This window comes from Elephas maximus, chromosome 1 (genome assembly GCF_024166365.1).
Source record: "Elephas maximus indicus isolate mEleMax1 chromosome 1, mEleMax1 primary haplotype, whole genome shotgun sequence".
NCBI lineage: Eukaryota > Metazoa > Chordata > Mammalia > Proboscidea > Elephantidae > Elephas > Elephas maximus.
In genome coordinates this window covers 82,379,029-82,401,091 of record NC_064819.1, presented here as the reverse complement: position 1 = coordinate 82,401,091, position 22,063 = coordinate 82,379,029, and the positions used below count along the sequence as shown (strand labels likewise).

The 22,063-nt window shown below is 40.2% G+C and overlaps 1 non-coding gene across 1 annotated transcript; it reads left to right on the top strand.

Moving 5' to 3' along the window:
• Positions 1-3,085: 3,085 nt before the first annotated feature.
• On the top strand, positions 3,086-3,159 carry TRNAT-UGU (transfer RNA threonine (anticodon UGU)). The gene has a single exon. It is a non-coding gene; the product is annotated as a tRNA-Thr (tRNA).
• The last annotated feature ends 18,904 nt before the right edge of the window (positions 3,160-22,063 follow it).

Below are 22,063 nucleotides of genomic sequence, written 5' to 3'. Positions count from 1 at the left end.
AAAAATTGGTTTTCTACCCCCAAAGTTATGTAAGCTTTCTGCCTTGGCATTTCCAGTAATTATATTTGGTTTTATTTTTCATTTTTTTACTTTCAAGTTTTATATTTATTTGAATTCGATTAAGTATTACAGGTGATATATTGAAGTAAGCTTTTATTTTCCTAGATGGCCACCCAGATAGCCTAACATCATTTATCAAATAATTCACCCATTTCTACTGACTTGAGTTGCCACCTATCTTGGTTATCTAATTCTGCTATAGCAGAAATACCACAAGTGGTTGGCTTTAAGAAACAGAAATTTATTCTCTCACATTCTAGGAGGCTAGAAGTCCGAATTCAGGGTGCCAGTTCCCAGGAAGGCCTTCCTTCTCTGCAGGCTCTGGAAGAAGGTCTTTGTTACCAATCTTCCCCCAGTCTAGGAGCTTCTCTACTCAAGCACCTGGGGTGTAAAAGACGTACTGTGCTGCCAGGCCTTCTTTCTTGGTGGTTTGAGGTTCCTATCTCTCTGCTTGCTTCTGTCTTCTTTTATCTCTTGTAAGATAAAACATTATGCAGGCCACACTCCAGGGAAACCCCCCTTACATCTGATGAGGGCTGTGACCTCAGTAAGGGTTTTGTATTCCACCCTAATCCTCTTTAACATAATCTAGTCTTGCCTGGTTGATTACTGCCTGAGAGTAGGATTTAAAACATGTGGGAAAAATTACTGTGGAAGAAAGGCCTTGTAATCTCCCTCTGTGAAGATTACAACCAAGAAAACCCTGTGGAGCAGTTCTACTCTGTAACACATGGACTCATCAGAATCGACTAGAAGGCAATGGGTTTGTTATTACTGTTATTGTCATTATTTCATTATAATAAAAAGTGGTTGCAACAGTGTGACAAACCAGACCATTGTGGCCTGCTGGTGGGAATGTTTATTAGGTAAGATCAATCAGAATTACCACTGCACATCACATAGCCAGCTTCAGCATTTGCATGTATGCAAAGTACTCACACCATTTGAAATGTCAGATAGGCAGTGTTATTTAGTGCAGCATTGTTTGTATGGGCAGCTATATATTATGATATATCCATGCTGTGGAATTCTATGCTGCCAAGCAAAGAAGGAGTCCCTGGTGGCACAGTGGTTAAGGGTTTGGCTGCTAACTAAAAATTGTCAGCAGTTGAAATCCACCAGCCAATGCTTGGAAACCTTACAGGGCAGTTCTACTCTGCTCTGTAGGGTCAATATGCGTCTTAATCAACTCAACACTGGTAAGGTTTGTTTTGTTTTGTTTTGTTTTTTCCTTTTTAGGAAAGGAGCAAGAAGCTCTTTCTGTATTGATTTGGAAATCGCTACAACATATATGAAGTGAAAAACTAAGATGCAGTGGAATGTGTTTGGAATATCCTTATGTGCATAAAAAAGTGGAGCAGGTATCATCCACAAGAGGATGCCCAAGAAACTGTATTTGCCTGTGCAAGGAGGGACTGGGGGACTAGGAATGTTGAGGGAAGTCTCAGGGATGAGACTTTTACACTTTTTCGGCGGGGATGAGTTTGGTTTTTGATTCATCAAGTAGGGATACTGGAGACCTAAGTTTACCTCCTTTGCTATCTCTTCATGATACCCAAATATCATAAAGTCTGAAGACTGCCAACGAATAAAATCCATTAAACTCTAGAAGAAAAAAAAAAAAAATCTTGAGAAAATTATTAAACACACACACGCACACGCAAGGGAGGACGCGGCTCCAGGATAGTGACCAGGCGAAGTCTGTCCTCAGCTGAGTCTGGGGGTCAGGGATGGGCAAAACAAGAAAAAAACTTTTTTTTTTTTTCAGCGGGAAGTTATTCTTTATGTCCGCAAGGAGCGAACAGAGGAGCTCCCACCCCACCCGCCTGGAAATCGAGTCTGGGTGGTGTGTGAGTGTGTGTTGTGTGCATACGTGTGCGTGCCTGAGTGTTTCCTTGTTCTGCAACAGATCTTCCACTTTCACTGACTGTGCTGATGGCCTTGATTCCTAAACCTCAGAGCAGGGATCCTTTCGCATTTGAATCTTGTCTCAGCGTCTTCCCGGTGCCCTGAGATGACGCTTCCTGGCTGCTTTCACCTTACCAACGCGGTCTGAGCGGGGTCCCTGGGTCTCCCCTCCCCTGCCCAGCCTCACTCTCATCCCATCAGTCATTTCAGTCCCAGCGTGTCATACCTGCTGCTTCATCCCGATTCCCACGGCCCCTCTACAGTCCCAGGCTGGACCTTCTCGACCCGGCAGAGCTGCGTTCACCTTCACAGCCAGCGCGTCCAGCCCTCTGAGCAACCCCGGAGGGCAGGAATGCGACGAGAGGTAGGGGAGGGGGGAAATCTGGGGTGGCCGCAGGGTGCAAGGGCCGGGTTAGAGACGAGAAGAGGTTACTTTCTTTGTGAGTCGATGACCTACCAAGCTAGAAACCAGTCTTGAGTGAATAGGGGGCACAGCGGGATTTCGCTGGAGCCACAAAGCTCTTCACCTTAGGAGGACTCTGCCCGGATTCGGGGACTCCGTGTGGCCAGCCGACCTCACTTCGTCTCCCCTTTCCCCCAAGAGGCTCTACACCTCTAGTGGTATGATTAGAGTCATTACAGTGTTCGACTTGGCATTGTTCTCTCCGGTTCCCTCCCCTCTAAACCACTGCTTGCTTTGAGTCCGAGTAATGTGAAAACAGGTGGTCTGAGTCTCTCAGTGGAGTTCCTTTGTTAGAGATCCTCACTTGGGGAATTCGAAAGAAGGATCTAAGTTACATAAGATGAGGCGTAGTAACAGCAAAGGTTGTTTTTAGAAAACTTTATCCCATTTAGAACAACTGGGCAGCCTCGACTTAGTTACTGAGTTTTATCCTTGCACTAAATGAAGAATTATTGGACCAGACACTGCAGCTGCCCGAATCTTTTCCTGCTTTATTAGTTCTACAGTACACAGTACATATGAGTAAGCAAATCCTCTTCTTGGAGTTTACCCGTTTTCTCACTGTAAACTGCATTTGATCCTGTGGACTTTGTAGCAAGAATATTTCAACTAATCCAACAGGGCAGAACCAGTACTAACCCAGGCACCTGTGTGGGCTCTATGGCTTAGTTGGTTAAAGCGCCTGTCTTGTAAACAGGAGATCCTGGGTTCAAATCCCAGTAGGGCCTTGACTTTTTCCGCTGCACTGCAAACCAATCTCCTCTCTAACCCCAAACCAAAAAACTAAATCCGTTGCCATCGAGTCAATTCCGACTCACAGCGACCTCATACGACAGAGTAGAACTGCCACATAGGGTTTCCGAGGAGCGCCTGGTGGATTCGAACTGACCACCTTTTGGTTAGCAGCCTTAGCTCGTAACCACTACCCACCAGGCTTTCCTCTCTACCTCTACCCCTAAATTCTCTACCGTGCTTCCAAAAAAATACCAAATCCACTGCCATAGAGTCGATTCTGACTCATAGCGAACCTATAGGACAGAGTAGAACTGTCCCATATGGTTTCCAAGTAGCACCTGGTGGATTCTACCTAAATTTTGGTTAGCAGCTGTGGCTCTTAACCACTACACCACCAGGGTTTCCTTACTGTGCTTACTGTACTCTAAATTCTGATTCTATTAATGCCAAGCAGTTGTGGCTGCAGAATTCCCATTTCCAAAGGAAAAGTGAAATGCCCTAAATAACTCTTCATGGAAGTTTTTGCATTAAATTATGCCAGTTCTTTTTCTCCAAAAAATATATATTGAGCTTCTGGTATGAGATATGCACAGATTCAGAATGTGCACAGCTGTACCTAGCAAAATGTTATTTACATTTATCCTCCCATCCAGCAAACCCTTTGTTAGGAATCAATTCCAAACACGTGGGTAAAAATACAAAATGAAACACTAATGTGGTTCATGTGTTTAAAATTTATAATAGAAAAAGACAAAATAACCCACATGTCAATTAACTGAGGCTGATTGAATAATCTGTGGTATATACATACATCTGTGTTATGGACTCATTTGTGATTTGTGTCCCCCCAAAAGATACATTGAAGTTTTAACCTGCAGTATCTGTGAATGTGATCTTGTTTGGAGATAGGGTCTTTGAAGATGTTACCAGTTAAATTAACAGAACCTCATACTTGATTAGGGTGGGCTCTAATCCCTTCTGAGTGATATCCTTACAAAATGGGAGAAAAGACACAGAGACACAGAGAAAAATGGCCATGGAGTTATGCTGCAGGCTTAAGCCAAGAATACGTGGGGCTACTAAAACCTGGAGGAGACAAAAGGGGTCTTTCCCTAGAACCTTGGCAAAAACATGTCCCTGGTGGCATCCTGAAAGGAGCTGTGGTGGCACAGTAGTAAGTGCTCAGCTTCTAACCAAAAGGTCAGTGATTGGAACTTGCCAGCCACTCTAGGGAAGAAGGATGTGGCAGTTGGCTTCCATAAAGATTAAACCTGTTGCAGTCGAGTGGATTCTGACTCACGTGGCCCTATAGGTCAGAGTAGACATGCTCCACAGGATTTTTTTTTTTCATATGCATGCTAAAGCTGGACAATGAATAAGGAAGACTGAAGAAGAATTGATACCTTTGAATTACGGTGTTGGTGAAGAATATTGAAGATACCATTGACTGCCAGAAGAATGAATAAATCTGTCTTGAAAGAAGTACAGCCAGAATGGTCCTTATAAGCAAAGATGGCAAGACTTTTTTCATGTACTTTGGACATGTTATCAGGAGTGACCAGTCCCTAGAGAAAGATAAATTCTGTCTTAGTTATCCAGTGCTGCTATAACAGAAATACCACAAGTGGATGCTCTTAACAAAGCAAAATTCATTTTCTCACAGTCTAGTGGGCTAGAAGTCCAAATTTAGGACATGAGCTCCAGAGGAAGTCTTTCTCTGTCTGTCACCTCTAGAGGAAGGTCTTTGTCCTCAATCTTTCCCTGGTCAAGGAGATTCTCAGGCACAGGATGCACTTTGCTCCTGGTGCTGTTTTCTTGGTGGTATGAGGTCCCCAACTCTCTGCTAGCTTCCCTTTCCTTTTATCTCTTGAGAGATAAAAGGTAGTGCAGGCCACACCACAGGGAAACTTCCTTTACACTGGACCAGGGAGGTGACCTGAGTAAGGGTGGTGTTACAATCCCATCCTAAGCCTCTTAACATAAAATTACAACCACAGAATGAAGGACAACCAGACAGTATTGGGAATCATGGTCTAACCAAGTTGATACACACATTTTTTGGGGGACATTATTTAATCCATGACAGACATCATGCTTGATAAAGCAGAGGGCCAGTGAAAGAGAGGAAGACTTGCAATAAGACGGATTAACACAGTACCTGCAACTATGGGCTGAGGAGTAACAGTGATTATGAGGATGGCACAGGTCCAGGGAATGTTTCTTTCTGTTGCACATAGGGTCACTATGAGTAGGAACTGACTCAATGGCAGCTAACAACAACTAATAACAACAGTGGCATATAGGAGTTCCTGGCTGTTACAAATAGTTAAGTGCTTGGCTATTAACTGAAAGACTGGTGGTTTAAAACCATCAACAGCTGACCAACAGCTAGGAGTTTGAATCCACCAGACACTCTTCAGAAACCCTATGAGGGAGTACTCTCTGTCCTATAGGGTCATTATGAGTTGGAATCAACTTGATGACAAAGGGTAGGGGTGCCTCAGAAGAAAGACCTGGGGATCTACTTCATTAAAAACTCTATGAAGCACAAGTCTACTTATGGGGCAGCTGGTTGGTGTATTTTTTTAATGGCAGATGTCATCTGTATATCTCCTTTGCTGAAGTGTCTGTTCAAATATTTTACCCACTTTTAATTGGGTTGCTTGTATTTTTTATTGTGTGTTTTAAGAATTTATTGTATATCTTAGATTCACTACCAGCAGCAGTTGCCATGGAGTTGACTCTGACTCATGGCAACCCATGTGTTGCAGAATACAACTTGAACACAAGTGGCATCAGATACGAGTTTTACCTCATATGTTTTGATGCTCTGTTATTTGGTGCATACACATTCAGGATTGTTGTGTCTTCTTGGAGAACTGACCCCTTAATCGTTACCTAATGTCCTTCTGTACTTTTGATAATTTTCTTTGCCCTGAAATCTGACTTGTCTGAAATTAATACAGCAAGTCCAACATTCTTTTGATTAGTGTCATCATGGTGCCTTAATTATCTAGTTCTGAGTTTTTGGATATAACAGAAATACCACCAGTGAATGATTTAACAAAAATAAATTTATTCTCTCATAGTCTAGGAAGCTAGAAGTCAGAATTCAGGGTGCCAACTCCAGGGGAAGGCTTTCTATTTCTGTCGGCTCTGGGGGAAGGTCCTTGTTATCAGTCTTCCATGGGTGAGGAGCTCCTCATTGCAGGGACCCCCTCCACCCCCGCCCTGTTCCAAAGAATGCACTATTCTCCTGGCTCTCATTTCATGGTGGTATGAGGTCCCTGTGTCTTTGTGCTTACTTTTCTCATTTATATCTGAAAAGAGATAGACTTAAAACACAACCTAATGATATAAATTGAGTCCTGCCTCATTAACGTAACTGCCACTAATGCCACCTTGTTAACATCATAAACGCAGAATTTACAACGCATAGGAAAATCACTCAGATGACAAAATGGTGGACAGTCATTCAATATTGAAGATCATGGCCTAGCCAAGTTGACTCACATTTTTGGTGGACACAATTCAATTCATAAAACCTGGTATAACTTTCTCCATCTTTTTACTTTAATCTCTGTGTCTTTATATTTAAAGTGGGTTTCTTGATTATGCTGAGTGAAATGAGTCAGTTGTGAAAGAACAAATATTGTATAAGACCATTACTATAAAAAACTGAAGAAATAGTTTAAACAGAGAAGAGAATATTCTTTGATTATGAGAGGGGGAGGGAGGGAAGGAAGTTTTCATTAATTAGATAGTAGATAAGAATTATTTTAGGTGAAGGGAAAAACAACACACAATATATGAGAGGTCAGCACAGCTGGACTAAACCAAAAGCAAAGAAGTTTCCTGAATAAACTGAATACTTTGAAGGCCAGGGCAGCAGGGGCAGGGGTTTGGGGACCACGGTTTCGGGGGACATCTAAGTCAATTGGCATAATAAAATCTATTAACATTCTGCATCTCACTTTGGAGAGTGGCGTCTGGGGTCTTAAAGGCTAGCAAGTGGCCATCTAAGATGCAGCAATCGGTCTCAAACCACCAGGAGCAAAGGAGAATGAAGAACACCAAAGACACAAAGTAATTATGAGCCCAAGAGGCAGAAAGGGCCACATAAAGCAGAGACTACATTAGCCTGAGACCAGAAGAACTAGATGGTGCCCAGCTGCAACGGATGACTGCCCTGACAGTAAACAAAACAGAGAATCCCTGCGGGAGCAGGAGGGCAGTGGGATGCAGACCCCAAATTCTCATAAAAAGACCAGACTTATTGGTCTGGCTGAGAGTAGAAGGAACCCGGAGTTCATGGTCCCCAGACCTTCTGTTAGCCCAAGACAGGAACCATTCCCAAAGCCAACTTTTCAGACAGGGATGGGACAGGACAGTGGGATAGAAAATGATACTGAGGAAGAATGAGCATCTTGGCTCAAGTAGACACATGAGACTATGTTGGCATCTCCTGTCTGGAGGGGAGATGAGAGAGCAGAAGGGGTCAGAAGCTGGCAGAATGGACACGAAAAGAGAGAGTGGAGGGAAGGAGTGTGCCATCTCATTAGGGGGAGAGCAATTAAGAGTATATAGCAAGGTGTTTATAAATATTTGCATGACAGCCCAAATTGATCTGCAAACTTTCACTTAAAGCACAATAAAAATTAAAAAATAAAATAAAGTGGGTTTCTTGAAAACAACACGTAGTGGATCTTTTTTTTTTTTTTAATCTACTGTGATAGTCAGGCTTTTGATTGGTATTGTAATGCTTAATGTTATGTGTCAACTTGGCTAGGCCATGATTCTCAGTGGTTTGGCATGTGCTCTTCCATAATGTAATCACCTTCCGTTTCATGATCTGATGTGACTGATCAATCAGTTGAAAGTACAATTTCCTTGGGGATGTGGTCTGTCTCTAGTATAGAAAAGGATGTTCTGGCAAAGCTTACTCTGTCTTGACCCTGCACACTTCTCAATGCCTAACCTCTGATTCTTGGGACATAAATCTGCAGAAGTCTCTAGCCTGCCACCTGACCTAGAGTTCTTGGATTCACCAGCCCCTCCAAGCCCATGAGGCAGCAGAGAACTTCAGCCTGCTGCCAGATCCATGAATTTGGAACTTTCCAGCCCCCAGAATTTCATGAGCTATTTCCTTGAAATAAATCTCTCTATACTTTTATAGATACATTTCACTGGTTTTGCTCCTCTAGAACACCCAGACTAAAAATACCTGTATTTAGACTACTTGCATTTAAAGCGCTATCTGTATGTTTAATTAATATCTACCATATTGGCAACTGCTATCTATTCATTACCCTTGTTATTTGCTTCTCTGTCTCTTTCTTTCTTTTGCCTTCTCTAGTTTGATTGAGCATTTTGTTGCCCTAGCATTTGCAATATACCTCTACAACTAAGTCCACTTCCAAATAACAGTATATCACTTCATGAGTAGTATAAATACCTTATAACAGAGTATTATGAAATTTTCCCTCCCATCACTTATGACATTGCTCTCATACATTTCACTTACCCTTAAGGTCTAATCTACGAATATATCATTGCTATTATTATTTTAAAACAAATTGCTATCTGTTAGATGAGTTAAACGTAGGGAAAACAAAACATGCAAAATGTTGATTAACATTTCATGGCAGACCTCAGGAATATGTAAATAAAGGAGAGGATGATAGAAATAGGTATGTACACAACTTGATAGAAGCTGGGAAAATCAGTAAAAACTGTATTGAAAGATGATATGGGTATTAGTGTAACTTTTTTAAACATAATTCTCTGTTAGATGGCTGTACAATGAACCCTGTGAGAGCCACATTCAGCAGGATTGCCATATTTTTCCACGTCTCACAAGTTTTCTGCCTTTGACAGTGTGGAGTCTTACCCCTTTATTACATTCCTTTTAATGGAAAATATTTTAGTTTTCCTTCTCTGACAGTTTTCCACCTTACACAGATTTCACCTTTTGCAGGTTTTACTGGACTCTACTCAGTTCTATCAGAATCCCAGAGACTTGAGATGCAACCATTCTATAACAAAATTATAGTAATTCTGGAAAATTAGACACAACTGTCAAACCCAGGATTGAAACACGGACCTCTATATCTTCAGTCTATTGCTCTCCTAACTGAGCTATTTCAGCTGCCTGAAGGTACTTAATTTAGGCACGCTTTCAAAATATTAGTTAACTTTTTATTTGCCAGCTCCTTGTGTCTTTAAATACCTAATCTTACCTTATCCAATATTACCCACTCACTCACCCAAAATTGTATGGGCTCATTTGTCATCCAAGCCTAAAAATTGGGTTCAATTGTTGGAGACAGTGGGTAGGTTGGCACATGAGAAAGAGGGCGAAGAAGGGGAGGAATAAGTAGAACAGGAAGAAGCTTTTCTGCTTGGTAGCCTTCGGCTCTTCCACGCTCCAAACACTGCTCAAATAACTAAGGGAATTCCAAATGAAATGACTGAGTCTGTTCTTTCCGTCTTCTTTCAGTCTTTATTTTCTGCCATGCTTTTCAATGACACTGGAAAAGAGAACAGAGAATTACTGAGCACATTAATGTGGGAGTGAGATATTTGCTTCTGACTGAGAAATCCTAAGCAAGCCAAATCTGTGTTCTCCATATCCTTCCTCTTTCCTTGTCTTCCTTGTGCTGACACAGCCACCCTGGGCTGTGAGGAGACACAGGGAGTATAAATGGGGAATCATTTCAAGGCAATCCATCAGATAATGTGTTTATTTCCACATGAGTATTCAAAATGTGTTTTTTTTATTAACTTTTATTGAGCTTCAAGTGAACGTTTACAAATCGTCAGACTGTCACATATAAGTTTATATACACCTTACTCTGTACTCCCACTTGCTCTCCCCCTAATGAGTCAGCCCTTCCAGTCTCTCCTTTCGTGACAATTTTGTCAGCTTCCAACTCACTCTATCCTCCCATCCCCCCTCCAGACAGGAGATGCCAACACAGTCTCAAGTGTCCACCTGATATAATTAGCTCACTCTTCATCAGCATCTCTCTCCTACCTACTGTCCAGTCCCTGCCATGTCTGATGAGTTGTCTTCGGGAATGGTTCCTGTCCTGTGCCAACAGAAGGTTTGGGGACCATGACCGCCGGGATTCCTCTAGTCTCAGTCAGACCATTAAGTCTGGTGTTTTTATGAGAATTTGGGGTCTGTATCCCACTGATCTCCTGCTCCCTCAGGGGTTCTCTGTTGTGCTCCCTGTCAGGGCAGTCATCGATTGTGGCCAGGCACCAACTAGTTCTTCTGGTCTCAGGATGATGTAGGTCTCTGGTTCATGTGGCCCTTCCTGTCTCTTGGGCTCTTAGTTATCCTGTGACCTTGGTGTTCTTCATTCTCCTTTGATCCAGGTGGGTTGAGACCAATTGATGCATCTTAGATGGCCACTTGTTAGCATTTAAGACCCCAGACGCCACATTTCAAAGTGGGATGCAGAATATTTTCATAATAGAATTATTTTGCCAATTGACTTAGAAGTGCCATTAAACCATGGTCCCCAAACCCCTGCCATTGCTCCACTGACCTTTGAAGAATTCAGTTTATCCCGGAAACTTCTTTGCTGTTGGTCCAGTCCAGTTGAGCTGACCTTCCATGTATTGAGTATTGTCCTTCCCTTCACCTAAAGCAGTTCTTATCTACTAATTAATCAGGAAAAAACCCTCTCCCACCCTCCCTCCCTCCCCTCCTCGTAACCACAAAAGTATGTGTTCTTCTCAGTTTATACTATTTCTCAAGATCTTATAATAGTGGTCTTATACAATATTTGTCCTTTTGCCTCTGACTAATTTCGCTCAGCATAATGCCTTCCAGGTTCCTCCATGTTATGAAATGTTTCACAGATTCGTCACTGCTCTTTATCAATGCGTAGTATTCCATTGTGTGAATATAGCACAATTTATTTAACCATTCATCTGTTGGTGGACACCTTGGTTGCTTCCAGCTTTTTGCTATTGTAAACAGAGCTGCAATAAACATGGGTGTGCATATATCTGTTTGTGTGAAGGCTCTTATTTCTCTAGGGTATATTCCGAGGAGTGGGATTTCTGGGTTGTATGGTAGTTCTATTTGTAACTGTTTAAGATAACGCCAGATAGATTTCCAAAGTGGTTGTACCATTTTACATTCCCACCAGCAGTGTATAAGAGTTCCAATCTCTCCGCAGCCTCTCCAACATTTATTATTTTGTGTTTTTTGGGTTAATGCCAGCCTTGTTGGAGTGAGATGGAATCTCATCGTAGTTTTAATTTGCATTTCTCTACTGGCTAATGATCGAGAGCATTTTCTCATGTATCTGTTAGCTGCCTGAATATCTTCTTTGGTGAAGTGTGTTTTCATTTCCTTTGCCCACTTCTTGATTGGGTTGTTTGTCTTTTTGTGGTTGAGTTTTGACAGAATCATATAGATCTTAGAGATCAGGCGCTGGTCGGAGATGTCATAGCTGAAAATTCTTTCCCGGTCCATAGGTGGTCTTTTTACTCTTTTGGTGAAGTCTTTAGATGAGCATACGTGTTTGATTTTTAGGAGCTCCCAGTTATCTGGTTTCTCTTTGTCATTTTTGGCAATGTTTTGTAGTCTGTTTATGCCCTGTATTAGGGCTCCTGGGGTTGTCCCTATTTTTTCTTCCATGATCTTTATCATTTTAGTCTTTATGTTTAGGTGTTTGATCCATTTGGAGTTAGTTTTTGTGCATGGTGTGAGGTATGGGTCCTGTTTCATTTTTTTGCAAATGGATATCCAGTTATGCCAGCACCATTTGTTAAAAAGACTATCTTTTCCCCAATTAACTGACACTGGGCCTTTGTCAAATATCAGCTGCTCATAAGTGGATGGATTTATCTCTGGGTTCTCAATTCTGTTCCATTGGTCTACGTGCCTGTTGTTGTACCAGTACCAGGCTGTTTTGACTACTGTGGCTGTATAATAGGTTCTGAAATCAGGTAGAGTGAGGCCTCCCACTTTCTTCTTCTTTTTCGGTAATGCTTTGCTTATCCGAGGCTTCTTTCCCTTCCATATGAAGTTGGTGATTTGTTTCTCCATCACGTTAAAAAATGACATTGTAATTTGGATCAGAAGTGCATTGTATGTATAGATGGCTTTTGGTAGAATAGACATTTTTACTATGTTAAGTCTTCCTATCCATGAGCAAGGTATGTTTTTCCACTTAAGTAGGTCCTTTTTAGTTTCTTTTAGTAGTACTTTGTAGTTTTCTTTGTATAGGTCTTTTACATCTTTGGTAAGATTTATTCCTAAGTATTTTATCTTCTTGGGGGCTACTGTGAATGGTATTGATTTGGTTATTTCCTCTTCGATGTTCTTTTTGTTGATGTAGCGGAATCCCAGTGATTTTTGTATGTTTATCTTATAGCCTGAGACTCTGCCAAACTCTTCTATTAGTTTCAGTAGTTTTCTGGAGGATTCCTTAGGGTTTTCTGTGTATAAAATCATGTCATCTGCAAATAGAGATAATTTTACTCCCTCTTTGCCAATCCTGATGCCCTTTATTTCTTTGTCTAGCCTAATTGCTCTGGCTAGGACTTCTAGCACAATGTTGAATAAGAGCAGTGATAAAGGGCATCCTTGTCTGGTTCCCGTTCTCAAGGGAAATGCTTTCAGGCTCTCTCCATTTAGAGTGATGTTGGTTGTTGGCTTTGCATAGAAGCCCTTTATTATGTTGAGGAATTTTCCTTCAATTCCTATTTTGGTGAGAGTTTTTATCATAAATGGGTGTTGGACTTTGTCAAATGCCTTTTCTGCATCAATTGATAAGATCATGTGGTTTTTGTCTTCTGTTTTATTTATATGGTGGATCACATTAATGGTTTTTCTAATATTAAACCAGCCTTGCATACCTGGTATAAATCCCACTTGGTCGTGATGAATTATTTTTTGATATGTTGTTGAATTCTATTGGCTAGAATTTTGTTGAGGATTTTTGCATCTATGTTCATGAGGGATATAGGTCTGTAATTCTCTTTTTTTGTGATGTCTTTACCTGGTTTTGGTATCAGGGAGATGGTGGCTTCATAGAATGAGTTGGGTAGTATTCCATCATTTTCTATGCTTTGAAATACCTTTAGTAGTAGTGGTGTTATCTCTTCTCTGAAAGTTTGGTAGAACTGTGCAGTATAGCCATCCGTGCCAGGGCTTATTTTTGTTGGGAGTTTTTTGATTACCGTTTCAATCTCTTTTTTTGTTATGGGTCTATTTAGTTGTTCTACTTCTGATTGTGTTGGTTTAGGTAGGTAGTGTTTTTCCAGGAATTCATCCATTTCTTCTAGGTTTTCAAATTTGTTAGAGTACAATTTTTCATAATAATCTGATATGATTCTTTTAATTTCAGTTGGGTCTGTTGTGATGTGGCCCTTCTCGTTTCTTATTTGGGTTATTTGTTTTCTTTCCTGTATTTCTTTAGTCAGTCTAGCCAATGGTTTATCAATTTTGTTAATTTTTTCCTAGAACCAGCTTTTGGCTTTAATTCTTTCAGTTGTTTTTCTGTTCTCTAATTCATTTAGTTCAGCTCTAATTTTTATTATTTGTTTTCTTTTGGTGCCTGATGGATTCTTTTGTTGCTCACTTTCTATTTGTTCAAGTTGTAGGGACAGTTCTCTGATTTTGGCTCTTTCTTCTTTTTGTATGTGTGCATTTATCGATATAAATTGGCCTCTGAGCACTGCTTTTGCTGTGTCCCAGAGGTTTTGATAGGAAGTATTTTCATTCTCGTTGCTTTCTATGAATTTCCTTATTCCCTCCTTAATGTCTTCTATAACTCATTCTTTTTTCAGGAGGGTATTGTTCATTTTCCAAGTATTTGATTTCTTTTCCCTAGTTTTTCTGTTATTGATTTCTACTTTTATTGCCTTGCGGTCTGAGAAGATGCTTTGTAATATTTCGATGTTTTGGATTCTGCAAAGGTTTGTTTTATGACCTAATATGTGGTCTATTCTAGAGAATGTTCCATGTGCGCTAGAAAAAAAAGTATACTTTGCAGCAGTTGGGTGGAGAGTTCTATATAAGTCAATGAGGTCAAGTTGGTTGATTGTTGTAATTGGGTCTTCCGTGTCTCTATTGAGCTTCTTACTGGATGTCCTGTCCTTCTCCGAAAGTGGTGTGTTGAAGTCTCCTACTAGAATTGTGGAGGTGTCTATCTCACTTTTCAGTTCTGTTAAAATTTGATTTATGTATCTTGCAGCCCTGTCATTGGGTGCATAAATATTTAATATGGTTATATCTTCCTGATCAATTGTCCCTTTTATCATTATGTAGTGTCCTTCTTTATCCTTTGTGGTGGATTTAAGTCTAAAGTCTATTTTGTCAGAAATTAATATTGCTACTCCTCTTCTTTTTTGCTTATTGTTTGCTTGATATATTTTTTTCCATCCTTTGAGTTTTAGTTTGTTTGTGTCTCTAAGTCTAAGGTGTGTCTCTTGTAGGCAGCATATAGACGGATCGTGTTTCTTTATCCAGGCCGAGACTCTCTGTCTCTTTATTGGTGCATTTATTCCAATTACATTCAGCGTAATTATAGATAAGTAAGTGTTTAGTGTTGTCATTTTGATGCCTTTTTATGTGTGTTGTTGACAATTTCATTTTTCCACTTACTTTTTTGTGCTGAGATGTTTTTCTTTGTAAATTGTGAGATCCTCATTTTCATAGTATTTGACTTTATGTTTGTTGAGTTGTTAATGTTTTTCTTGGTTTTTATTTTGAGTTATGGAGTTGTTATACCTCTTTGTGCTTACCTTAATATTTACCCCTATTTTTCTAAGTAAAAACCTAACTTGTATTGTCCTATATCGTCTCGTATCCCTCTCCATACGGCAGTTCTATGCCACCTGCATTTAGTCCCTCTTTTTGATTATTGTGATCTTTTACGTTTTGACTTCAATGAGTCCCTGTTTTGAGCATTTTTTTTAATTAATCTTAATTTGTTTTTGTGATTTCCCTATTTGAGTTGATATCAGGATGTTCTGTTCTGTGACCTTGTGTTGTGCTGATATCTGATATTATTGGTTTTCTGACCAAACAATTTCCTTTAGTATTTCTTGTAGCTTTGGTTTGGTTTTTGCAAATTCTCTAAGCTTGTGTTTATCTGTAAATATCTTAATTTCGCCTTCATATTTCAGAGAGAGTTTTGCTGGATATATGATCCTTGGCTGGCAGTTTTTCTCCTTCAGTGCTCTATATATGTCATCCCATTGCCTTCTTGCCTGCATGGTTTCTGCTGAGTAGTCTGAACTTATTGATTCTCCCTTGAAGGAGACCTTTCTTTTATCCCTGGCTGCTTTTAAAATTTTCTCGTTATCTTTGGTTTTGGCAAGTTTGATGATAATATGTCTTGGTGTTTTTCTTTTTGGATCAATCTCAAATGGGGTTCGATGAGCATCTTGGATAGATATCCTTTCGTCTTTCATGATGTCAGGGAAGTTTTCTGTCAGCAGATCTTCAACTATTTTCTCTGTGTTTTCTGTCCTCCCTCCCTGTTCTGGGACTCCAATCACACACAAGTTATCCTTCTTGATAGAGTCCCACATGATTCTTAGGGTTTCTTCACTTTTTAAATTCTTTTATCTGATTTTTTTCCAGCTATTTTGGTGTTAATTCCCTGGTCCTCCAGATTTCCCAGTCTGCATTCTAATTGCTTGAGTCTGCTCCTCTGACTTCCTATTGCATTGTCTAATTCTGTAATTTTATTGTTAATCTCAAAATGTGTTTTAAAAAGGAGGAAAATACAGAATTCTTGGAAATCGTAAAAAGCAGATCCGTGTGCATAATTTTGAACCTTCTCAAGGTTAGGACACACTCCTTTGTGCCACACCTCCCTCGCTACAAATACATCATGAAGCTCCTCCTTGAAATACTACCCAAGTTTATAAGGGGCCTTTGCAGAGTCCATAGTTGGCCAAAGAGAAAATCCACTGTTTCAAATTCCACTTTTTCTTAAGCCTTTAAGCTATATTCTCTTATGCTGCTACACCGGGAAATTCATAAGGAGATTGCAGACCAAATAAACACCATTTCTGCTACTAGGACATTTCATCCCATCAGCTGACTCCAAATTCCCCTCCTTAGTAAACCACCTGGGGGCATTTTTTCATAACTACCAGGAAATATCTATGATAGAACTTTTGTATTTTCAACTTCTCTCTTTGTCTGTCTTGTCTTTTTCTTTCTTCCTTTTTTTTCTCTCTTTCTTCTTACAAAGCTTTTCAGGTGGAACATCTTAAAGAGAAGAGGGGATTTCCACAATCTCGGAGATGATATCTCAGTACTCATATTTGAGAAAAGACCCTTGTATGGAATATATGGGGAAACAATAAAAGACGAAAAATTCGTTGGAAAAGGGGAAGATTAGACACGTGCTTCACAAGAGTATTCCCAACTGCCCAATAAGTAACTTTAAAAGGTACCCTGGTGGTGTAGTGGTTAAGAGCTATGGCTGCTAATCAAAAGCTCAGCAGCTCAAATCCACCAGACACTCCTTGGAAACCCTCTGGGGCAGTTCTACTGTGCCCTCCAGGGTTGGAATTGACTCGGCGGCAGTGGATTTCGTTTGGTTTTGGTTTGGTGTGAGGGCCACCACCAATACAAGATGGGTCCTGCCTAAAAAGGACTTTGGGGAAAAACCAGAGTACCTGTCTGAGCAGTGCCTGGACCAGGAAAAAAAAAACCAAACACCTGACTTCATGGTAACGTAATGGGAACCCATTAACTAGTACAAGAGCAACCCCAAGAACGTATAGATTAGATATATTTTTTTCTTTTCTTGATCCTCCTGCAAGTATCTTTGCATAGAAGGACTAAGTATATAAGTTAACATCCAACATTGCCCTCTATGGACCTCTACCCAAGTGACATTCTATGCTTTGCTGTCCATCCTGAGAATCTTCATGTCAGCTTCTGTATGTCTAAAAAACAAACAAACAAACAAACACTGCTGGGGAGTCAATTCCTACTCATAGCCACCCTATGGTTCTAAGTAGAACTGCTCCAGAGGATTTCCAAGGAGTGGCTGGTGGATTTGGACTGCTAACCTTTTTTGTTAGCAGTCATAGTACACCATAGCTCTTAACCACTGCCCCACCAGGGCTTCACTGTCTGTCCCAAGAATCTTAGTGTCAGCCTTAATGTGTAAATTTTCTAATAATACCTTGTCTGATCAACATGGCTTTTACCGCCCTGTTTTCCAAAAATGACCTGTGCCCCTTGGAGCCACTCCTGCAGAAAGTCTGGTGGGGTGCAACAATGAAACGTCATTAACTACAAGGAAAATGTAAAATAAAAACACAATGAAATAATACTCCCCTTCACCAAAATGGCTTAAGTTAAAAGGACTGAAAATATCAAGTGTTGCTGATGATATGGAACAACTGAAACTCTCATACATTGCTGATGAGACTGTCAACAGACTGGTACACTATCTATAAATACTGCCTAAAACTATATATATATGACCCTTGTCATGGATTGAATTGTGTCCCCCCAAAAAAATGTGTCAGCTTGGTTAGGCCATGATTTCCAGTATTGTGTGGTTATCTTCCATTTTGTGATGGTAATTTTATGTTACCATACATGAAACTTTATGTTGGAAACCCTGGTGGTGTAGTGGTTAAGTGCTACAGCTGCTAACCAAAGGGTCGGGAGTTCAAATCCGCTAGGCGCTCCTTGGAAGCTCTATGGGGCAGTTCTACTCTGCCCTATAGGGTCACTGTGAGTCAGAATCAACTCGAAGGCACTGGGGTTTTTTTTGGGGGGTGGTTAATTTTATGTTAACAGGGATTAGAGTGGGATTGTAACACCCTTACTAAGATCACATCCCTGATGCAATCTAAAAGGAGTTTCCCTGGGGTGTGGCCTGCACCAGCTTTTATTTTACAACAGATAAAAGGAAAGGGAAGGGAGCAGAGAAGAGGTGATCACACACCACTAAGAAAGCAGTTCCAGGAGCAGTGCACACCCTTGGATCCAGGGTTCCTGCTCCAAGAAGCTCCTAGTCCAGGGGAAGATTGATGAGAAGAACCTTCCTCCACAGCCGACAGAGAGAGAAAGCTTCCTCCTGTAGGTGACACCCTAAATTTAGATTTCTAGCCTAGTAGACTGTGAGAAAATAAATTTCTTTTTGTTAAAGCCATCCACTTATGGTATTTCTGTTATAGCAGCACTAGATTACTAAGACAACCCTGACACTCCACAGCTGTATTTAGACCCAAGAAAAATGCATGCTTGCTGCCCTTGAAAGACATGCACTAAAAAGTTCATAGCAGTTTTAGTTGTTTCATAGGTACATCAACAGCAAAAGGAATGAAAAAAGTGTTATGGAAGCAACAGTCAAGAAATCAAACAATGTGTTGCATTGGACAAATCTGTTGCAAAAGACCTCTTTAAAACGTTAAAAAATGAAGACGTCATTTTGTGGACTAAGGTGCACCTGACCCAAAACATGATATTTTCAATTGCCTCATATGCATGGGAAACTTGGACAACAAATAAGGAAAACTGAAGAAGAATTGATACCTTTGAATTATGATGTTTGTGAAGAATATTGAATATACCATGGACGCCAGAAGAACAAACAAATCTGTCTTGGAAGAAGTACAGCCAAGAGAGTTCCTTGGAAGCGAGGATGGCGAGACTTTGTCTCATGTTACCAGGAGGGACCAGTCTGTGGAGAAGGACAACATTCTTGGTAAGGTAGAGGGATCAGTGAAAAAGAGAAGGACCCTTGACAAGACGAATTAACCAATGACTGCAAAAATGGACTTAAACATAGCAATGATTGTGAGGATGGCACACGACAGGGCAGTGTTTTGTTCTATTCTACTTAGGGTTGCTGTGAGTCAGAACCGACTCTAAGCCACCTAACAACAACAGTATTAATACAATGGAACATGACAACAATAAAAAAAGAACTTCTGCTACTAGAGACAATAGGAATGCCTCTAATAAAAAAGATAATGAGTGAAAGAATCTGTACTCAAAAGAGCACATATGGTATGATTCCATTTATAGTATTTCAATACACAGGAAAACAGTGGTAGAATTCAGGTAATTAGAATTGACTGGGAGAGATATAAGGCAGTTTCTCAAAGCTGAAAAATTCTTTACCTTAGTCTGGATATTGGTTATATGAGATATACATATGTAATAACTCTTCAAGCTGAATAATTACATTGTATGCATTTTACCCTTTGTGAGCTAAGCCTTAATTTTAACAAGAAGAAGAAAGAAGAATTTCCTTGAATATCTTCTCACCTCCAGTACATCCTATTTTTTCATTAATGCTGTTCAAATTGTGGTCTGCAGATCGGTGCCTTCCAAAAACTGTTTTACCAGTCTGTGAGCATTAGAAACTTTATATCAATTTTACTATGCCAGTATATTGGACTCCTCCTGTTAAATAAAGTGGAAATAATTTCAGGGGTTGGGTGAGTGGAATGTGGTACTGGCCACTTAATGGCCAAGCAGTAGAACTGTGTTGAAGCTTATGATACAGTCAGATTGGTTTGACACATAGAACTGAAGAGAATATACAAATCTGAGGAAATATTTTTATTTATTTTTAAAATTTCTTATTTTAAAATGATATTAACCTTAATTAAGCCTGCTTTATGTCTTTCTTTTTTTTTTTTTTTTGTTCTTTTTTATTTTTTTCCTGATGCAGCTTTAAAAAATTGTTTTTTCTGCTTTTGGAGTTGTTTCCTAATGTCAGTTTAATAGGTCTCAAAACTGAAATGAAGAACCAGTGAAGGGAGATAGAATTCGTTTTCTTGGGACTCACAGATGACCCACAGTTACAAACTGTGATTTTCATATTTCTCTTTCTCAACTACATTTTGAGTGTGATGGGGAGCTTATCCATCATCCTCCTCACCCTACTGCATCCTCACCTCAAGATTCCAATGTATTTCTTCCTACAAAATTTCTCCTTCTTAGAAATCTTATTGACAACAATCTCTATTCCCAGATTCTTTTTTAATTTTTTTTATTAACTTTTATTGAGCTTCAAGTGAACGTTTACAAATCAAGTCAGACTGTCACATATAAGTTTATATACACCTTACTCCGTACTCCCACTTGCTATCCCCCTAATGAGTCAGCCCTTCCAGTCTCTCCTTTTGTGACAATTTTGCCCACTTCCAACTCTCTCTATCCTCCCATCCCCCCTCCAGACAGGAGATGCCAACACAGTCTCAAGTGTCCACCTGTTACAAATAGCTCACTCTTCATCAGCATCTCTCTCCTACCCACTGTCCAGTCCCTTTCATGTCCGATGAGTTGTCTTCGGGAATGGTTCCTGTCCTGTGCCAACAGAAGGTTTGGGGACCATGACCGCCGGGATTCCTCTAGTCTCAGTCAGACCATTAAGTATGGACTTTTTATGATAATTTGGGGTCTGTATCCCACTGATCTCCTGCTCCCTCAGGGGTTGTATTTCTATTTTACTATTACTAGCTAAACAACCACGAAAAAAAAGCCAGTTGCTTTCAAGTTCATTCTGACAAACGGTGACCTCGTGTGTCTCAGAATACAATTGTGCTCTGTAGGGTTTCCAATGGCTGATATTTTCCAGATGTAGATGGCTCAGCCTTTCTTCCTAGGGCTTCTGGGTGGATTCCAACTTCCAACCCTTTAGTTATCAGACCACAGTTTTAAACATTTGCATCACCCAGGGGTCTCATTAGCTAAAGAGGGAAGTAAAATTAATATTATTTATTTGTAACTCTGGTTTACATGTGGGGAAACAAGATTAAGAGGGTTAGAGAAGCCAGAAGACAAATAGTATATGTGCCAGAAAGTTGTGATCTGAAAACAGGCCTAGGGCATAACTGGAAATAAAAAAGAGATTGGAAATAAAAAAGAAGTGTTCCATCGGGATGACAGCTCATCTTTCGGAATCAGCCTCTCTGGAATGAAGGAGGCTATTGCACCAGCAGAGACTTCCCCATTTCCATGAATGCGGTGGGAACAGTGATGAGAGTAGAAGAGGAATGGGCCGACGGCTTTGAGGTTAACCTAGTGAAAACCAACTTTTTCTGAAAGAAATTCTATCTGGCTCCACTACTCTTCACATCCTGTTCTTAGCTCAAAAGGAGTCTGAAGAGGGGAACTGTGACCACAGAAAGCCAGAGATCCTGTACAATTGCTAATAATTACATACTTAGCCACCTTTCCCTCAGTCCTAGTATTGGTGCAGAGGCAACATAGATGAGTCCCTTGCAACTCAAGTAAGAAAAGCAAGTCAAGTAGGTGACCTCAAAATTGGCTTAGGAGTGGCCTCTGACAGACTGGTAGAAAGTGGATAGTTACAGCTTTTAGAGAGAAGAGAAAAGGGGATGATGCATTATGAAAAGTCTCCAGAGCTCTTGGCTTCTCATGTCTTCTACCATAACTGATCCTCCCTTTCCTTCAGAGAAATAGCCTTTTCCTCGCCTTTAAGCCTTCTTCTATAAAAAAAAAAAAAAATTCTATAAGGTCCCTCTAAAAGATTTTCTCCTGGCTTAGGTCAAAACACACACACACACAAAAATTTTAGTTCATATTCTGGATTGTATGATCAAATCCACATTGATTCACCAAGGTTGTTATTTTTATTCTCAGAATCAATAATTGAAAATATTTATAGGGAAACATAGAATCATTCTATAAGGATGTGAGAGCTGTCCTGAAACAATGCAGATCTTACCTGAGGTCTTTGGGTTAACGTGTCTGTGCTTTCCATTCTTGACCCATGAGTGTTTAGGATTTGTGCTCCATTTCTTCTTTGGCAGCCTCTTTAAAGGTGGGGCTCTTCCAATCACACCCAGACACTGAGTTCAGGGCAGGTAGACAAAAAAGATGTTACACATTTCGATGGCTTCTATCTGCTC